At 44.2% G+C, this 15,689-nt stretch overlaps 19 non-coding genes across 19 annotated transcripts; all 19 read right to left on the bottom strand.

Moving 5' to 3' along the window:
• Positions 1-389: 389 nt before the first annotated feature.
• trnag-ucc (transfer RNA glycine (anticodon UCC)) lies at positions 390-461 on the bottom strand. The gene has a single exon. It is a non-coding gene; the product is annotated as a tRNA-Gly (tRNA).
• A 509-nt stretch (positions 462-970) lies between these two features.
• trnag-ucc (transfer RNA glycine (anticodon UCC)) lies at positions 971-1,042 on the bottom strand. Its single transcript has one exon. It is a non-coding gene; the product is annotated as a tRNA-Gly (tRNA).
• A 509-nt stretch (positions 1,043-1,551) lies between these two features.
• trnag-ucc (transfer RNA glycine (anticodon UCC)) lies at positions 1,552-1,623 on the bottom strand. The gene has a single exon. It is a non-coding gene; the product is annotated as a tRNA-Gly (tRNA).
• A 509-nt stretch (positions 1,624-2,132) lies between these two features.
• On the bottom strand, positions 2,133-2,204 carry trnag-ucc (transfer RNA glycine (anticodon UCC)). Its single transcript has one exon. It is a non-coding gene; the product is annotated as a tRNA-Gly (tRNA).
• Positions 2,205-2,713: 509 nt separating this feature from the next.
• On the bottom strand, positions 2,714-2,785 carry trnag-ucc (transfer RNA glycine (anticodon UCC)). Its single transcript has one exon. It is a non-coding gene; the product is annotated as a tRNA-Gly (tRNA).
• Positions 2,786-3,294: 509 nt separating this feature from the next.
• Positions 3,295-3,366, bottom strand: trnag-ucc (transfer RNA glycine (anticodon UCC)). Its single transcript has one exon. It is a non-coding gene; the product is annotated as a tRNA-Gly (tRNA).
• Positions 3,367-3,886: 520 nt separating this feature from the next.
• Positions 3,887-3,958, bottom strand: trnag-ucc (transfer RNA glycine (anticodon UCC)). Its single transcript has one exon. It is a non-coding gene; the product is annotated as a tRNA-Gly (tRNA).
• Positions 3,959-4,478: 520 nt separating this feature from the next.
• On the bottom strand, positions 4,479-4,550 carry trnag-ucc (transfer RNA glycine (anticodon UCC)). The gene has a single exon. It is a non-coding gene; the product is annotated as a tRNA-Gly (tRNA).
• A 509-nt stretch (positions 4,551-5,059) lies between these two features.
• Positions 5,060-5,131, bottom strand: trnag-ucc (transfer RNA glycine (anticodon UCC)). The gene has a single exon. It is a non-coding gene; the product is annotated as a tRNA-Gly (tRNA).
• A 1,693-nt stretch (positions 5,132-6,824) lies between these two features.
• On the bottom strand, positions 6,825-6,896 carry trnag-ucc (transfer RNA glycine (anticodon UCC)). Its single transcript has one exon. It is a non-coding gene; the product is annotated as a tRNA-Gly (tRNA).
• A 1,101-nt stretch (positions 6,897-7,997) lies between these two features.
• Positions 7,998-8,069, bottom strand: trnag-ucc (transfer RNA glycine (anticodon UCC)). Its single transcript has one exon. It is a non-coding gene; the product is annotated as a tRNA-Gly (tRNA).
• A 1,688-nt stretch (positions 8,070-9,757) lies between these two features.
• trnag-ucc (transfer RNA glycine (anticodon UCC)) lies at positions 9,758-9,829 on the bottom strand. Its single transcript has one exon. It is a non-coding gene; the product is annotated as a tRNA-Gly (tRNA).
• A 509-nt stretch (positions 9,830-10,338) lies between these two features.
• On the bottom strand, positions 10,339-10,410 carry trnag-ucc (transfer RNA glycine (anticodon UCC)). Its single transcript has one exon. It is a non-coding gene; the product is annotated as a tRNA-Gly (tRNA).
• Positions 10,411-10,919: 509 nt separating this feature from the next.
• On the bottom strand, positions 10,920-10,991 carry trnag-ucc (transfer RNA glycine (anticodon UCC)). Its single transcript has one exon. It is a non-coding gene; the product is annotated as a tRNA-Gly (tRNA).
• Positions 10,992-11,500: 509 nt separating this feature from the next.
• trnag-ucc (transfer RNA glycine (anticodon UCC)) lies at positions 11,501-11,572 on the bottom strand. Its single transcript has one exon. It is a non-coding gene; the product is annotated as a tRNA-Gly (tRNA).
• Positions 11,573-12,092: 520 nt separating this feature from the next.
• On the bottom strand, positions 12,093-12,164 carry trnag-ucc (transfer RNA glycine (anticodon UCC)). The gene has a single exon. It is a non-coding gene; the product is annotated as a tRNA-Gly (tRNA).
• A 520-nt stretch (positions 12,165-12,684) lies between these two features.
• On the bottom strand, positions 12,685-12,756 carry trnag-ucc (transfer RNA glycine (anticodon UCC)). The gene has a single exon. It is a non-coding gene; the product is annotated as a tRNA-Gly (tRNA).
• Positions 12,757-13,265: 509 nt separating this feature from the next.
• trnag-ucc (transfer RNA glycine (anticodon UCC)) lies at positions 13,266-13,337 on the bottom strand. Its single transcript has one exon. It is a non-coding gene; the product is annotated as a tRNA-Gly (tRNA).
• Positions 13,338-15,030: 1,693 nt separating this feature from the next.
• Positions 15,031-15,102, bottom strand: trnag-ucc (transfer RNA glycine (anticodon UCC)). Its single transcript has one exon. It is a non-coding gene; the product is annotated as a tRNA-Gly (tRNA).
• Between the last annotated feature and the right edge of the window lie 587 nt (positions 15,103-15,689).

Here is a 15,689-nt window from a genome sequence, read left to right as displayed (position 1 = left end):
GAGTATGACTCTGCAGAGGTAAGGAACTTGGTAAAGTAAGGCTCAGTTGGGATGTTACGGTACTATACATTAAAATCAGCACTGTAAAAACTGCAATGTGAAAGTAGATGGACCCCAAGATATTTAAACTTCCCTCCTCCAGTAAGAAGCAAAGTACAGTTTTCAATGGTGTCGCAGTGCAAAGCCCAGTGAAATCGTGTTTGCGCTTAGAATACAGACACAGCATTGACTGTACTTAAGAAAGGTCTTGGTGGCTTGTAGCAAAAGCCCTACGGTTTGCAATCACTCTAGTCAAACAGTATGTAGAAGGGGTGGTTGTGTTGTCATGAAACACAGACACAGTGAGGACCTGTCGCACGTGGTCAACTGGAGGATTCAAACAGCCTCTATGCGACGGCCGGGAATCGAACCCGGGTCAACTGCTTGGAAGGCAGCTATGCTTACCACTATACCACCATCGCTTGACATGTACTGCAGAGGTCAGGCTTTAGGAAAGCGAGTCATAGAATTGAATCATGTTGAGTTTATGATCACCAGTTTAGAAGCACAATAGTACAACTTTGCCACACTGCCAATAAATTGAGTATGACTCTGCAGAGGTAAGGAACTTGGTAAAGTAAGGCTCAGTTGGGATGTTACGGTACTATACATTAAAATCAGCACTGTAAAAACTGCAATGTGAAAGTAGATGGACCCCAAGATATTTAAACTTCCCTCCTCCAGTAAGAAGCAAAGTACAGTTTTCAATGGTGTCGCAGTGCAAAGCCCAGTGAAATCGTGTTTGCGCTTAGAATACAGACACAGCATTGACTGTACTTAAGAAAGGTCTTGGTGGCTTGTAGCAAAAGCCCTACGGTTTGCAATCACTCTAGTCAAACAGTATGTAGAAGGGGTGGTTGTGTTGTCATGAAACACAGACACAGTGAGGGGCTGTCGCACGTGGTCAACTGGAGGATTCAATCAGCCTCTATGCGATGGCCGGGAATCGAACCCGGGTCAACTGCTTGGAAGGCAGCTATGCTTACCACTATACCACCATCGCTTGACATGTACTGCAGAAGTCAGGCTTTAGGAAAGCGAGTCATAGAATTGAATCATGTTGAGTTTATGATCACCAGTTTAGAAGCACAATAGTACAACTTTGCCACACTGCCAATAAATTGAGTATGACTCTGCAGAGGTAAGGAACTTGGTAAAGTAAGGCTCAGTTGGGATGTTACGGTACTATACATTAAAATCAGCACTGTAAAAACTGCAATGTGAAAGTAGATGGACCCCAAGATATTTAAACTTCCCTCCTCCAGTAAGAAGCAAAGTACAGTTTTCAATGGTGTCGCAGTGCAAAGCCCAGTGAAATCGTGTTTGCGCTTAGAATACAGACACAGCATTGACTGTACTTAAGAAAGGTCTTGGTGGCTTGTAGCAAAAGCCCTACGGTTTGCAATCACTCTAGTCAAACAGTATGTAGAAGGGGTGGTTGTGTTGTCATGAAACACAGACACAGTGAGGACCTGTCGCACATGGTCAACTGGAAGATTCAAACAGCCTCTATGCGATGGCCGGGAATCGAACCCGGGTCAACTGCTTGGAAGGCAGCTATGCTTACCACTATACCACCATCGCTTGACATGTACTGCAGAGGTCAGGCTTTAGGAAAGCGAGTCATAGAATTGAATCATGTTGAGTTTATGATCACCAGTTTAGAAGCACAATAGTACAACTTTGCCACACTGCCAATAAATTGAGTATGACTCTGCAGAGGTAAGGAACTTGGTAAAGTAAGGCTCAGTTGGGATGTTACGGTACTATACATTAAAATCAGCACTGTAAAAACTGCAATGTGAAAGTAGATGGACCCCAAGATATTTAAACTTCCCTCCTCCAGTAAGAAGCAAAGTACAGTTTTCAATGGTGTCGCAGTGCAAAGCCCAGTGAAATCGTGTTTGCGCTTAGAATACAGACACAGCATTGACTGTACTTAAGAAAGGTCTTGGTGGCTTGTAGCAAAAGCCCTACGGTTTGCAATCACTCTAGTCAAACAGTATGTAGAAGGGGTGGTTGTGTTGTCATGAAACACAGACAGAGTGAGGACCTGTCGCACATGGTCAACTGGAAGATTCAAACAGCCTCTATGCGATGGCCGGGAATCGAACCCGGGTCAACTGCTTGGAAGGCAGCTATGCTTACCACTATACCACCATCGCTTGACATGTACTGCAGAAGTCAGGCTTTAGGAAAGCGAGTCATAGAATTGAATCATGTTGAGTTTATGATCACCAGTTTAGAAGCACAATAGTACAACTTTGCCACACTGCCAATAAATTGAGTATGACTCTGCAGAGGTAAGGAACTTGGTAAAGTAAGGCTCAGTTGGGATGTTACGGTACTATACATTAAAATCAGCACTGTAAAAACTGCAATGTGAAAGTAGATGGACCCCAAGATATTTAAACTTCCCTCCTCCAGTAAGAAGCAAAGTACAGTTTTCAATGGTGTCGCAGTGCAAAGCCCAGTGAAATCGTGTTTGCGCTTAGAATACAGACACAGCATTGACTGTACTTAAGAAAGGTCTTGGTGGCTTGTAGCAAAAGCCCTACGGTTTGCAATCACTCTAGTCAAACAGTATGTAGAAGGGGTGGTTGTGTTGTCATGAAACACAGACACAGTGAGGGGCTGTCGCACGTGGTCAACTGGAGGATTCAAACAGCCTCTATGCGATGGCCGGGAATCGAACCCGGGTCAACTGCTTGGAAGGCAGCTATGCTTACCACTATACCACCATCGCTTGACATGTACTGCAGAGGTCAGGCTTTAGGAAAGCGAGTCATAGAATTGAATCATGTTGAGTTTATGATCACCAGTTTAGAAGCACAATAGTACAACTTTGCCACACTGCCAATAAATTGAGTATGACTCTGCAGAGGTAAGGAACTTGGTAAAGTAAGGTTCAGTTGGGATGTTACGGTACTATACATTAAAATCAGCACTGTAAAAACTGCAATGTGAAAGTAGATGGACCCCAAGATATTTAAACTTCCCTCCTCCAGTAAGAAGCAAAGTACAGTTTTCAATGGTGTCGCAGTGCAAAGCCCAGTGAAATCGTGTTTGCGCTTAGAATACAGACACAGCATTGACTGTACTTAAGAAAGGTATTGGTGGCTTGTAGCAAAAGCCCTACGGTTTGCAATCACTCTAGTCAAACAGTATCTAGAAGGGGTGGTTGTGTTGTCATGAAACACAGACACAGTGAGGACCTGTCGCACGTGGTCAACTGGAGGATTCAAACAGCCTCTATGCGATGGCCGGGAATCGAACCCGGGTCAACTGCTTGGAAGGCAGCTATGCTTACCACTATACCACCATCGCTTGACATGTACTGCAGAGGTCAGGCTTTAGGAAAGCGAGTCATAGAATTGAATCATGTTGAGTTTATGATCACCAGTTTAGAAGCACAATAGTACAACTTTGCCACACTGCCAATAAATTGAGTATGACTCTGCAGAGGTAAGGAACTTGGTAAAGTAAGGTTCAGTTGGGATGTTACGGTACTATACATTAAAATCAGCACTGTAAAAACTGCAATGTGAAAGTAGATGGACCCCAAGATATTTAAACTTCCCTCCTCCAGTAAGAAGCAAAGTACAGTTTTCAATGGTGTCGCAGTGCAAAGCCCAGTGAAATCGTGTTTGCGCTTAGAATACAGACACAGCATTGACTGTACTTAAGAAAGGTCTTGGTGGCTTGTAGCAAAAGCCCTACGGTTTGCAATCACTCTAGTCAAACAGTATGTAGAAGGGGTGGTTGTGTTGTCATGGAACACACACATAGTGAGGAGCTGTCGCACGTGGTCAACTGGAGGTCAACTGGAGGATTCAAACAGCCTCCATGCGACGGCCGGGAATCGAACCCGGGTCAACTGCTTGGAAGGCAGCTATGCTTACAACTATACCACCATCGCTTGACATGTACTGAAGAGGTCAGGCTTAAGGAAAGCGAGTCATAGAATTGAATCATGTTGAGTTTATGATCACCAGTTTAGAAGCACAATAGTACAACTTTACCACACTGCCAATAAATTGAGTATGACTCTGCAGAGGTAAGGAACTTGGTAAAGTAAGGCTCAGTTGGGATGTTACGGTACTATACTTTAAAATCAGCACTGTAAAAACTGCAATGTGAAAGTAGATGGACCCCAAGATATTTAAACTTCCCTCCTCCAGTAAGAAGCAAAGTACAGTTTTCAATGGTGTCGCAGTGCAAAGCCCAGTGAAATCGTGTTTGCGCTTAGAATACAGACAAAGCATTGACTGTACTTAAGAAAGGTCTTGGTGGCTTGTAGCAAAAGCCCCATGGTTTGCAATCACTCTAGTCAAACAGTATGTAGAAGGGGTGGTTGTGTTGTCATGAAACACAGACACAGTGAGGGGCTGTCGCACATGGTCAACTGGGGGTCAACTGGAGGATTCAAACAGACTCTATGCGACGGCCGGGAATCGAACCCCGGTCAACTGCTTGGAAGGCAGCTATGCTTACCACTATACCACCATCGCTTGACATGTACTGCAGAGGTCAGGCTTTAGGAAAGCGAGTCATAGAATTGAATCATGTTGAGTTTATGATCACCAGTTTAGAAGCACAATAGTACAACTTTGCCACACTGCCAATAAATTGAGTATGACTCTGCAGAGGTAAGGAACTTGGTAAAGTAAGGCTCAGTTGGGATGTTACGGTACTATACATTAAAATCAGCACTGTAAAAACTGCAATGTGAAAGTAGATGGACCCCAAGATATTTAAACTTCCCTCCTCCAGTAACAAGCAAAGTACAGTTTTCAATGGTGTCGCAGTGCAAAGCCCAGTGAAATCGTGTTTGCGCTTAGAATACAGACACAGCATTGACTGTACTTAAGAAAGGTCTTGGTGGCTTGTAGCAAAAGCCCTACGGTTTGCAATCCCTCTAGTCAAACAGTATGTAGAAGGGGTGGTTGTGTTGTCATGAAACACAGACATAGTGAGGAGCTGTCGCACGTGGTCAACTGGAGGATTCAAACAGCCTTTATGCGATGGCCGGGAATCGAACCCGGGTCAACTGCTTGGAAGGCAGCTATGCTTACCACTATACCACCATCGCTTGACATGTACTGAAGAGGTCAGGCTTAAGGAAAGCGAGTCATAGAATTGAATCATGTTGAGTTTATGATCACCAGTTTAGAAGCACAATAGTACAACTTTACCACACTGCCAATAAATTGAGTATGACTCTACAGAGGTAAGGAACTTGGTAAAGTAAGGCTCAGTTGGGATGTTACGGTACTATACATTAAAATCAGCACTGTAAAAACTGCAATGTGAAAGTAGATGGACCCCAAGATATTTAAACTTCCCTCCTCCAGTAAGAAGCAAAGTACAGTTTTCAATGGTGTCGCAGTGCAAAGCCCAGTGAAATCGTGTTTGCGCTTAGAATACAGACACAGCATTGACTGTACTTAAGAAAGGTCTTGGTGGCTTGTAGCAAAAGCCCTACGGTTTGCAATCACTCTAGTCAAACAGTATGTAGAAGGGGTGGTTGTGTTCTCATGGAACACACACACAGTGAGGAGCTGTCGCACGTGGTCAACTGGAGGTCAACTGGAGGATTCAAACAGCCTCCATGCGACGGCCGGGAATCGAACCCAGGTCAACTGCTTGGAAGGCAGCTATGCTTACAACTATACCACCATCGCTTGACATGTACTGAAGAGGTCAGGCTTAAGGAAAGCGAGTCATAGAATTGAATCATGTTGAGTTTATGATCACCAGTTTAGAAGCACAATAGTACAACTTTACCACACTGCCAATAAATTGAGTATGACTCTGCAGAGGTAAGGAACTTGGTAAAGTAAGGCTCAGTTGGGATGTTACGGTACTATACTTTAAAATCAGCACTGTAAAAACTGCAATGTGAAAGTAGATGGACCCCAAGATATTTAAACTTCCCTCCTCCAGTAAGAAGCAAAGTACAGTTTTCAATGGTGTCGCAGTGCAAAGCCCAGTGAAATCGTGTTTGCGCTTAGAATACAGACACAGCATTGACTGTACTTAAGAAAGGTCTTGGTGGCTTGTAGCAAAAGCCCCATGGTTTGCAATCACTCTAGTCAAACAGTATGTAGAAGGGGTGGTTGTGTTGTCATGAAACACAGACACAGTGAGGGGCTGTCGCACATGGTCAACTGGGGGTCAACTGGAGGATTCAAACAGACTCTATGCGACGGCCGGGAATCGAACCCCGGTCAACTGCTTGGAAGGCAGCTATGCTTACCACTAAAGCACCATCGCTTGACATGTACTGCAGAGGTCAGGCTTTAGGAAAGCGAGTCATAGAATTGAATCATGTTGAGTTTATGATCACCAGTTTAGAAGCACAATAGTACAACTTTGCCACACTGCCAATAAATTGAGTATGACTCTGCAGAGGTAAGGAACTTGGTAAAGTAAGGCTCAGTTGGGATGTTACGGTTCTATACATTAAAATCAGCACTGTAAAAACTGCAATGTGAAAGTAGATGGACCCCAAGATATTTAAACTTCCCTCCTCCAGTAACAAGCAAAGTACAGTTTTCAATGGTGTCGCAGTGCAAAGCCCAGTGAAATCGTGTTTGCGCTTAGAATACAGACACAGCATTGACTGTACTTAAGAAAGGTCTTGGTGGCTTGTAGCAAAAGCCCTACGGTTTGCAATCCCTCTAGTCAAACAGTATGTAGAAGGGGTGGTTGTGTTGTCATGAAACACAGACACAGTGAGGAGCTGTCGCACGTGGTCAACTGGAGGATTCAAAAAGCCTTTATGCGATGGCCGGGAATCGAACCCGGGTCAACTGCTTGGAAGGCAGCTATGCTTACCACTATACCACCATCGCTTGACATGTACTGAAGAGGTCAGGCTTAAGGAAAGCGAGTCATAGAATTGAATCATGTTGAGTTTATGATCACCAGTTTAGAAGCACAATAGTACAACTTTACCACACTGCCAATAAATTGAGTATGACTCTGCAGAGGTAAGGAACTTGGTAAAGTAAGGCTCAGTTGGGATGTTACGGTACTATACATTAAAATCAGCACTGTAAAAACTGCAATGTGAAAGTAGATGGACCCCAAGATATTTAAACTTCCCTCCTCCAGTAAGAAGCAAAGTACAGTTTTCAATGGTGTCGCAGTGCAAAGCCCAGTGAAATCGTGTTTGCGCTTAGAATACAGACACAGCATTGACTGTACTTAAGAAAGGTCTTGGTGGCTTGTAGCAAAAGCCCTACGGTTTGCAATCACTCTAGTCAAACAGTATGTAGAAGGGGTGGTTGTGTTGTCATGGAACACACACACAGTGAGGAGCTGTCGCACGTGGTCAACTGGAGGTCAACTGGAGGATTCAAACAGCCTCCATGCGACGGCCGGGAATCGAACCCAGGTCAACTGCTTGGAAGGCAGCTATGCTTACAACTATACCACCATCGCTTGACATGTACTGAAGAGGTCAGGCTTAAGGAAAGCGAGTCATAGAATTGAATCATGTTGAGTTTATGATCACCAGTTTAGAAGCACAATAGTACAACTTTACCACACTGCCAATAAATTGAGTATGACTCTGCAGAGGTAAGGAACTTGGTAAAGTAAGGCTCAGTTGGGATGTTACGGTACTATACTTTAAAATCAGCACTGTAAAAACTGCAATGTGAAAGTAGATGGACCCCAAGATATTTAAACTTCCCTCCTCCAGTAAGAAGCAAAGTACAGTTTTCAATGGTGTCGCAGTGCAAAGCCCAGTGAAATCGTGTTTGCGCTTAGAATACAGACACAGCATTGACTGTACTTAAGAAAGGTCTTGGTGGCTTGTAGCAAAAGCCCTACGGTTTGCAATCACTCTAGTCAAACAGTATGTAGAAGGGGTGGTTGTGTTGTCATGAAACACAGACACAGTGAGGAGCTGTCGCACGTGGTCAACTGGAGGATTCAAACAGCCTTTATGCGATGGCCGGGAATCGAACCCGGGTCAACTGCTTGGAAGGCAGCTATGCTTACCACTATACCACCATCGCTTGACATGTACTGAAGAGGTCAGGCTTAAGGAAAGCGAGTCATAGAATTGAATCATGTTGAGTTTATGATCACCAGTTTAGAAGCACAATAGTACAACTTTACCACACTGCCAATAAATTGAGTATGACTCTGCAGAGGTAAGGAACTTGGTAAAGTAAGGCTCAGTTGGGATGTTACGGTACTATACATTAAAATCAGCACTGTAAAAACTGCAATGTGAAAGTAGATGGACCCCAAGATATTTAAACTTCCCTCCTCCAGTAAGAAGCAAAGTACAGTTTTCAATGGTGTCGCAGTGCAAAGCCCAGTGAAATCGTGTTTGCGCTTAGAATACAGACACAGCATTGACTGTACTTAAGAAAGGTCTTGGTGGCTTGTAGCAAAAGCCCTACGGTTTGCAATCACTCTAGTCAAACAGTATGTAGAAGGGGTGGTTGTGTTGTCATGAAACACAGACACAGTGAGGGGCTGTCGCACATGGTCAACTGGGGTCAACTGGAGGATTCAAAAAGACTCTATGCGATGGCCGGGTATCGAACGCGGGTCAACTGCTTGGAAGGCAGCTATGCTTACCACTATACCACCATCGCTTGACACGTGATGAAGAGGTCAGGCTTAAGGAAAGCGAGTCATAGAATTGAATCATGTTGAGTTTATGATCACCAGTTTAGAAGCACAATAGTACAACTTTGCCACACTGCCAATAAATTGAGTATGACTCTGCAGAGGTAAGGAACTTGGTAAAGGCTCAGTTGGGATGTTAAGGTACTATACTTTAAAATCAGCACTGTAAAAACTGCAATGTGAAAGTAGATGGACCCCAAGATATTTAAACTTCCCTCCTCCAGTAAGAAGCAAAGTACAATTTTCAATGGTGTCGCAGTGCAAAGCCCAGTGAAATCGTGTTTGCGCTTAGAATACAGACACAGCATTGACTGTACTTAAGAAAGGTCTTGGTGGCTTGTAGCAAAAGCCCTACGGTTTGCAATCACTCTAGTCAAACAGTATGTAGAAGGGGTGGTTGTGTTGTCATGAAACACAGATACAGTGAGGGGCTGTCGCACATGGTCAACTGGGGGTCAACTGGAGGATTCAAACAGACTCTATGCGACGGCCGGGAATCGAACCCCGGTCAACTGCTTGGAAGCCAGCTATGCTTACCACTATACCACCATCGCTTGACATGTACTGCAGAGGTCAGGCTTTAGGAAAGCGAGTCATAGAATTGAATCATGTTGAGTTTATGATCACCAGTTTAGAAGCACAATAGTACAACTTTGCCACACTGCCAATAAATTGAGTATGACTCTGCAGAGGTAAGGAACTTGGTAAAGTAAGGCTCAGTTGGGATGTTACGGTACTATACATTAAAATCAGCACTGTAAAAACTGCAATGTGAAAGTAGATGGACCCCAAGATATTTAAACTTCCCTCCTCCAGTAAGAAGCAAAGTACAGTTTTCAATGGTGTCGCAGTGCAAAGCCCAGTGAAATCGTGTTTGCGCTTAGAATACAGACACAGCATTGACTGTACTTAAGAAAGGTCTTGGTGGCTTGTAGCAAAAGCCCTACGGTTTGCAATCACTCTAGTCAAACAGTATGTAGAAGGGGTGGTTGTGTTGTCATGAAACACAGACACAGTGAGGACCTGTCGCACGTGGTCAACTGGAGGATTCAAACAGCCTCTATGCGACGGCCGGGAATCGAACCCGGGTCAACTGCTTGGAAGGCAGCTATGCTTACCACTATACCACCATCGCTTGACATGTACTGCAGAGGTCAGGCTTTAGGAAAGCGAGTCATAGAATTGAATCATGTTGAGTTTATGATCACCAGTTTAGAAGCACAATAGTACAACTTTGCCACACTGCCAATAAATTGAGTATGACTCTGCAGAGGTAAGGAACTTGGTAAAGTAAGGCTCAGTTGGGATGTTACGGTACTATACATTAAAATCAGCACTGTAAAAACTGCAATGTGAAAGTAGATGGACCCCAAGATATTTAAACTTCCCTCCTCCAGTAAGAAGCAAAGTACAGTTTTCAATGGTGTCGCAGTGCAAAGCTCAGTGAAATCGTGTTTGCGCTTAGAATACAGACACAGCATTGACTGTACTTAAGAAAGGTCTTGGTGGCTTGTAGCAAAAGCCCTACAGTTTGCAATCACTCTAGTCAAACAGTATGTAGAAGGGGTGGTTGTGTTGTCATGAAACACAGACACAGTGAGGACCTGTCGCACGTGGTCAACTGGAGGATTCAAACAGCCTCTATGCGATGGCCGGGAATCGAACCCGGGTCAACAGCTTGGAAGGCAGCTATGCTTACCACTATACCACCATCGCTTGACATGTACTGCAGAGGTCAGGCTTTAGGAAAGCGAGTCATAGAATTGAATCATGTTGAGTTTATGATCACCAGTTTAGAAGCACAATAGTACAACTTTGCCACACTGCCAATAAATTGAGTATGACTCTGCAGAGGTAAGGAACTTGGTAAAGTAAGGCTCAGTTGGGATGTTACGGTACTATACATTAAAATCAGCACTGTAAAAACTGCAATGTGAAAGTAGATGGACCCCAAGATATTTAAACTTCCCTCCTCCAGTAAGAAGCAAAGTACAGTTTTCAATGGTGTCGCAGTGCAAAGCCCAGTGAAATCGTGTTTGCGCTTAGAATACAGACACAGCATTGACTGTACTTAAGAAAGGTCTTGGTGGCTTGTAGCAAAAGCCTTACGGTTTGCAATCACTCTAGTCAAACAGTATGTAGAAGGGGTGGTTGTGTTGTCATGAAACACAGACACAGTGAGGGGCTGTCGCACGTGGTCAACTGGAGGATTCAAACAGCCTCTATGCGATGGCCGGGAATCGAACCCGGGTCAACTGCTTGGAAGGCAGCTATGCTTACCACTATACCACCATCGCTTGACATGTACTGCAGAGGTCAGGCTTTAGGAAAGCGAGTCATAGAATTGAATCATGTTGAGTTTATGATCACCAGTTTAGAAGCACAATAGTACAACTTTGCCACACTGCCAATAAATTGAGTATGACTCTGCAGAGGTAAGGAACTTGGTAAAGTAAGGTTCAGTTGGGATGTTACGGTACTATACATTAAAATCAGCACTGTAAAAACTGCAATGTGAAAGTAGATGGACCCCAAGATATTTAAACTTCCCTCCTCCAGTAAGAAGCAAAGTACAGTTTTCAATGGTGTCGCAGTGCAAAGCCCAGTGAAATCGTGTTTGCGCTTAGAATACAGACACAGCATTGACTGTACTTAAGAAAGGTATTGGTGGCTTGTAGCAAAAGCCCTACGGTTTGCAATCACTCTAGTCAAACAGTATCTAGAAGGGGTGGTTGTGTTGTCATGAAACACAGACACAGTGAGGACCTGTCGCACGTGGTCAACTGGAGGATTCAAACAGCCTCTATGCGATGGCCGGGAATCGAACCCGGGTCAACTGCTTGGAAGGCAGCTATGCTTACCACTATACCACCATCGCTTGACATGTACTGCAGAGGTCAGGCTTTAGGAAAGCGAGTCATAGAATTGAATCATGTTGAGTTTATGATCACCAGTTTAGAAGCACAATAGTACAACTTTGCCACACTGCCAATAAATTGAGTATGACTCTGCAGAGGTAAGGAACTTGGTAAAGTAAGGTTCAGTTGGGATGTTACGGTACTATACATTAAAATCAGCACTGTAAAAACTGCAATGTGAAAGTAGATGGACCCCAAGATATTTAAACTTCCCTCCTCCAGTAAGAAGCAAAGTACAGTTTTCAATGGTGTCGCAGTGCAAAGCCCAGTGAAATCGTGTTTGCGCTTAGAATACAGACACAGCATTGACTGTACTTAAGAAAGGTCTTGGTGGCTTGTAGCAAAAGCCCTACGGTTTGCAATCACTCTAGTCAAACAGTATGTAGAAGGGGTGGTTGTGTTGTCATGGAACACACACATAGTGAGGAGCTGTCGCACGTGGTCAACTGGAGGTCAACTGGAGGATTCAAACAGCCTCCATGCGACGGCCGGGAATCGAACCCGGGTCAACTGCTTGGAAGGCAGCTATGCTTACAACTATACCACCATCGCTTGACATGTACTGAAGAGGTCAGGCTTAAGGAAAGCGAGTCATAGAATTGAATCATGTTGAGTTTATGATCACCAGTTTAGAAGCACAATAGTACAACTTTACCACACTGCCAATAAATTGAGTATGACTCTGCAGAGGTAAGGAACTTGGTAAAGTAAGGCTCAGTTGGAATGTTACGGTACTATACTTTAAAATCAGCACTGTAAAAACTGCAATGTGAAAGTAGATGGACCCCAAGATATTTAAACTTCCCTCCTCCAGTAAGAAGCAAAGTACAGTTTTCAATGGTGTCGCAGTGCAAAGCCCAGTGAAATCGTGTTTGCGCTTAGAATACAGACAAAGCATTGACTGTACTTAAGAAAGGTCTTGGTGGCTTGTAGCAAAAGCCCCATGGTTTGCAATCACTCTAGTCAAACAGTATGTAGAAGGGGTGGTTGTGTTGTCATGAAACACAGACACAGTGAGGGGCTGTCGCACATGGTCAACTGGGGGTCAACTGGAGGATTCAAACAGACTCTATGCGACGGCCGGGAATCGAACCCCGGTCAACTGCTTGGAAGGCAGCTATGCTTACCACTATACCACCATCGCTTGACATGTACTGCAGAGGTCAGGCTTTAGGAAAGCGAGTCATAGAATTGAATCATGTTGAGTTTATGATCACCAGTTTAGAAGCACAATAGTACAACTTTGCCACACTGCCAATAAATTGAGTATGACTCTGCAGAGGTAAGGAACTTGGTAAAGTAAGGCTCAGTTGGGATGTTACGGTACTATACATTAAAATCAGCACTGTAAAAACTGCAATGTGAAAGTAGATGGACCCCAAGATATTTAAACTTCCCTCCTCCAGTAACAAGCAAAGTACAGTTTTCAATGGTGTCGCAGTGCAAAGCCCAGTGAAATCGTGTTTGCGCTTAGAATACAGACACAGCATTGACTGTACTTAAGAAAGGTCTTGGTGGCTTGTAGCAAAAGCCCTACGGTTTGCAATCCCTCTAGTCAAACAGTATGTAGAAGGGGTGGTTGTGTTGTCATGAAACACAGACACAGTGAGGAGCTGTCGCACGTGGTCAACTGGAGGATTCAAACAGCCTTTATGCGATGGCCGGGAATCGAACCCGGGTCAACTGCTTGGAAGGCAGCTATGCTTACCACTATACCACCATCGCTTGACATGTACTGAAGAGGTCAGGCTTAAGGAAAGCGAGTCATAGAATTGAATCATGTTGAGTTTATGATCACCAGTTTAGAAGCACAATAGTACAACTTTACCACACTGCCAATAAATTGAGTATGACTCTGCAGAGGTAAGGAACTTGGTAAAGTAAGGCTCAGTTGGGATGTTACGGTACTATACATTAAAATCAGCACTGTAAAAACTGCAATGTGAAAGTAGATGGACCCCAAGATATTTAAACTTCCCTCCTCCAGTAAGAAGCAAAGTACAGTTTTCAATGGTGTCGCAGTGCAAAGCCCAGTGAAATCGTGTTTGCGCTTAGAATACAGACACAGCATTGACTGTACTTAAGAAAGGTCTTGGTGGCTTGTAGCAAAAGCCCTACGGTTTGCAATCACTCTAGTCAAACAGTATGTAGAAGGGGTGGTTGTGTTCTCATGGAACACACACACAGTGAGGAGCTGTCGCACGTGGTCAACTGGAGGTCAACTGGAGGATTCAAACAGCCTCCATGCGACGGCCGGGAATCGAACCCAGGTCAACTGCTTGGAAGGCAGCTATGCTTACAACTATACCACCATCGCTTGACATGTACTGAAGAGGTCAGGCTTAAGGAAAGCGAGTCATAGAATTGAATCATGTTGAGTTTATGATCACCAGTTTAGAAGCACAATAGTACAACTTTACCACACTGCCAATAAATTGAGTATGACTCTGCAGAGGTAAGGAACTTGGTAAAGTAAGGCTCAGTTGGGATGTTACGGTACTATACTTTAAAATCAGCACTGTAAAAACTGCAATGTGAAAGTAGATGGACCCCAAGATATTTAAACTTCCCTCCTCCAGTAAGAAGCAAAGTACAGTTTTCAATGGTGTCGCAGTGCAAAGCCCAGTGAAATCGTGTTTGCGCTTAGAATACAGACACAGCATTGACTGTACTTAAGAAAGGTCTTGGTGGCTTGTAGCAAAAGCCCCATGGTTTGCAATCACTCTAGTCAAACAGTATGTAGAAGGGGTGGTTGTGTTGTCATGAAACACAGACACAGTGAGGGGCTGTCGCACATGGTCAACTGGGGGTCAACTGGAGGATTCAAACAGACTCTATGCGACGGCCGGGAATCGAACCCCGGTCAACTGCTTGGAAGGCAGCTATGCTTACCACTAAAGCACCATCGCTTGACATGTACTGCAGAGGTCAGGCTTTAGGAAAGCGAGTCATAGAATTGAATCATGTTGAGTTTATGATCACCAGTTTAGAAGCACAATAGTACAACTTTGCCACACTGCCAATAAATTGAGTATGACTCTGCAGAGGTAAGGAACTTGGTAAAGTAAGGCTCAGTTGGGATGTTACGGTTCTATACATTAAAATCAGCACTGTAAAAACTGCAATGTGAAAGTAGATGGACCCCAAGATATTTAAACTTCCCTCCTCCAGTAACAAGCAAAGTACAGTTTTCAATGGTGTCGCAGTGCAAAGCCCAGTGAAATCGTGTTTGCGCTTAGAATACAGACACAGCATTGACTGTACTTAAGAAAGGTCTTGGTGGCTTGTAGCAAAAGCCCTACGGTTTGCAATCACTCTAGTCAAACAGTATGTAGAAGGGGTGGTTGTGTTGTCATGAAACACAGACACAGTGAGGAGCTGTCGCACGTGGTCAACTGGAGGATTCAAAAAGCCTTTATGCGATGGCCGGGAATCGAACCCGGGTCAACTGCTTGGAAGGCAGCTATGCTTACCACTATACCACCATCGCTTGACATGTACTGAAGAGGTCAGGCTTAAGGAAAGCGAGTCATAGAATTGAATCATGTTGAGTTTATGATCACCAGTTTAGAAGCACAATAGTACAACTTTACCACACTGCCAATAAATTGAGTATGACTCTGCAGAGGTAAGGAACTTGGTAAAGTAAGGCTCAGTTGGGATGTTACGGTTCTATACATTAAAATCAGCACTGTAAAAACTGCAATGTGAAAGTAGATGGACCCCAAGATATTTAAACTTCCCTCCTCCAGTAAGAAGCAAAGTACAGTTTTCAATGGTGTCGCAGTGCAAAGCCCAGTGAAATCGTGTTTGCGCTTAGAATACAGACACAGCATTGACTGTACTTAAGAAAGGTCTTGGTGGCTTGTAGCAAAAGCCCTACGGTTTGCAATCACTCTAGTCAAACAGTATGTAGAAGGGGTGGTTGTGTTGTCATGGAACACACACACAGTGAGGAGCTGTCGCACGTGGTCAACTGGAGGTCAACTGGAGGATTCAAACAGCCTCCATGCGACGGCCGGGAATCGAACCCAGGTCAACTGCTTGGAAGGCAGCTATGCTTACAACTATACCACC

The sequence above is a fragment of the Solea solea genome, chromosome 3 (assembly GCF_958295425.1).
Source record: "Solea solea chromosome 3, fSolSol10.1, whole genome shotgun sequence".
Classification (NCBI taxonomy): domain Eukaryota; kingdom Metazoa; phylum Chordata; class Actinopteri; order Pleuronectiformes; family Soleidae; genus Solea; species Solea solea.
This window is presented reverse-complemented; position numbering and strand designations above follow the sequence as displayed.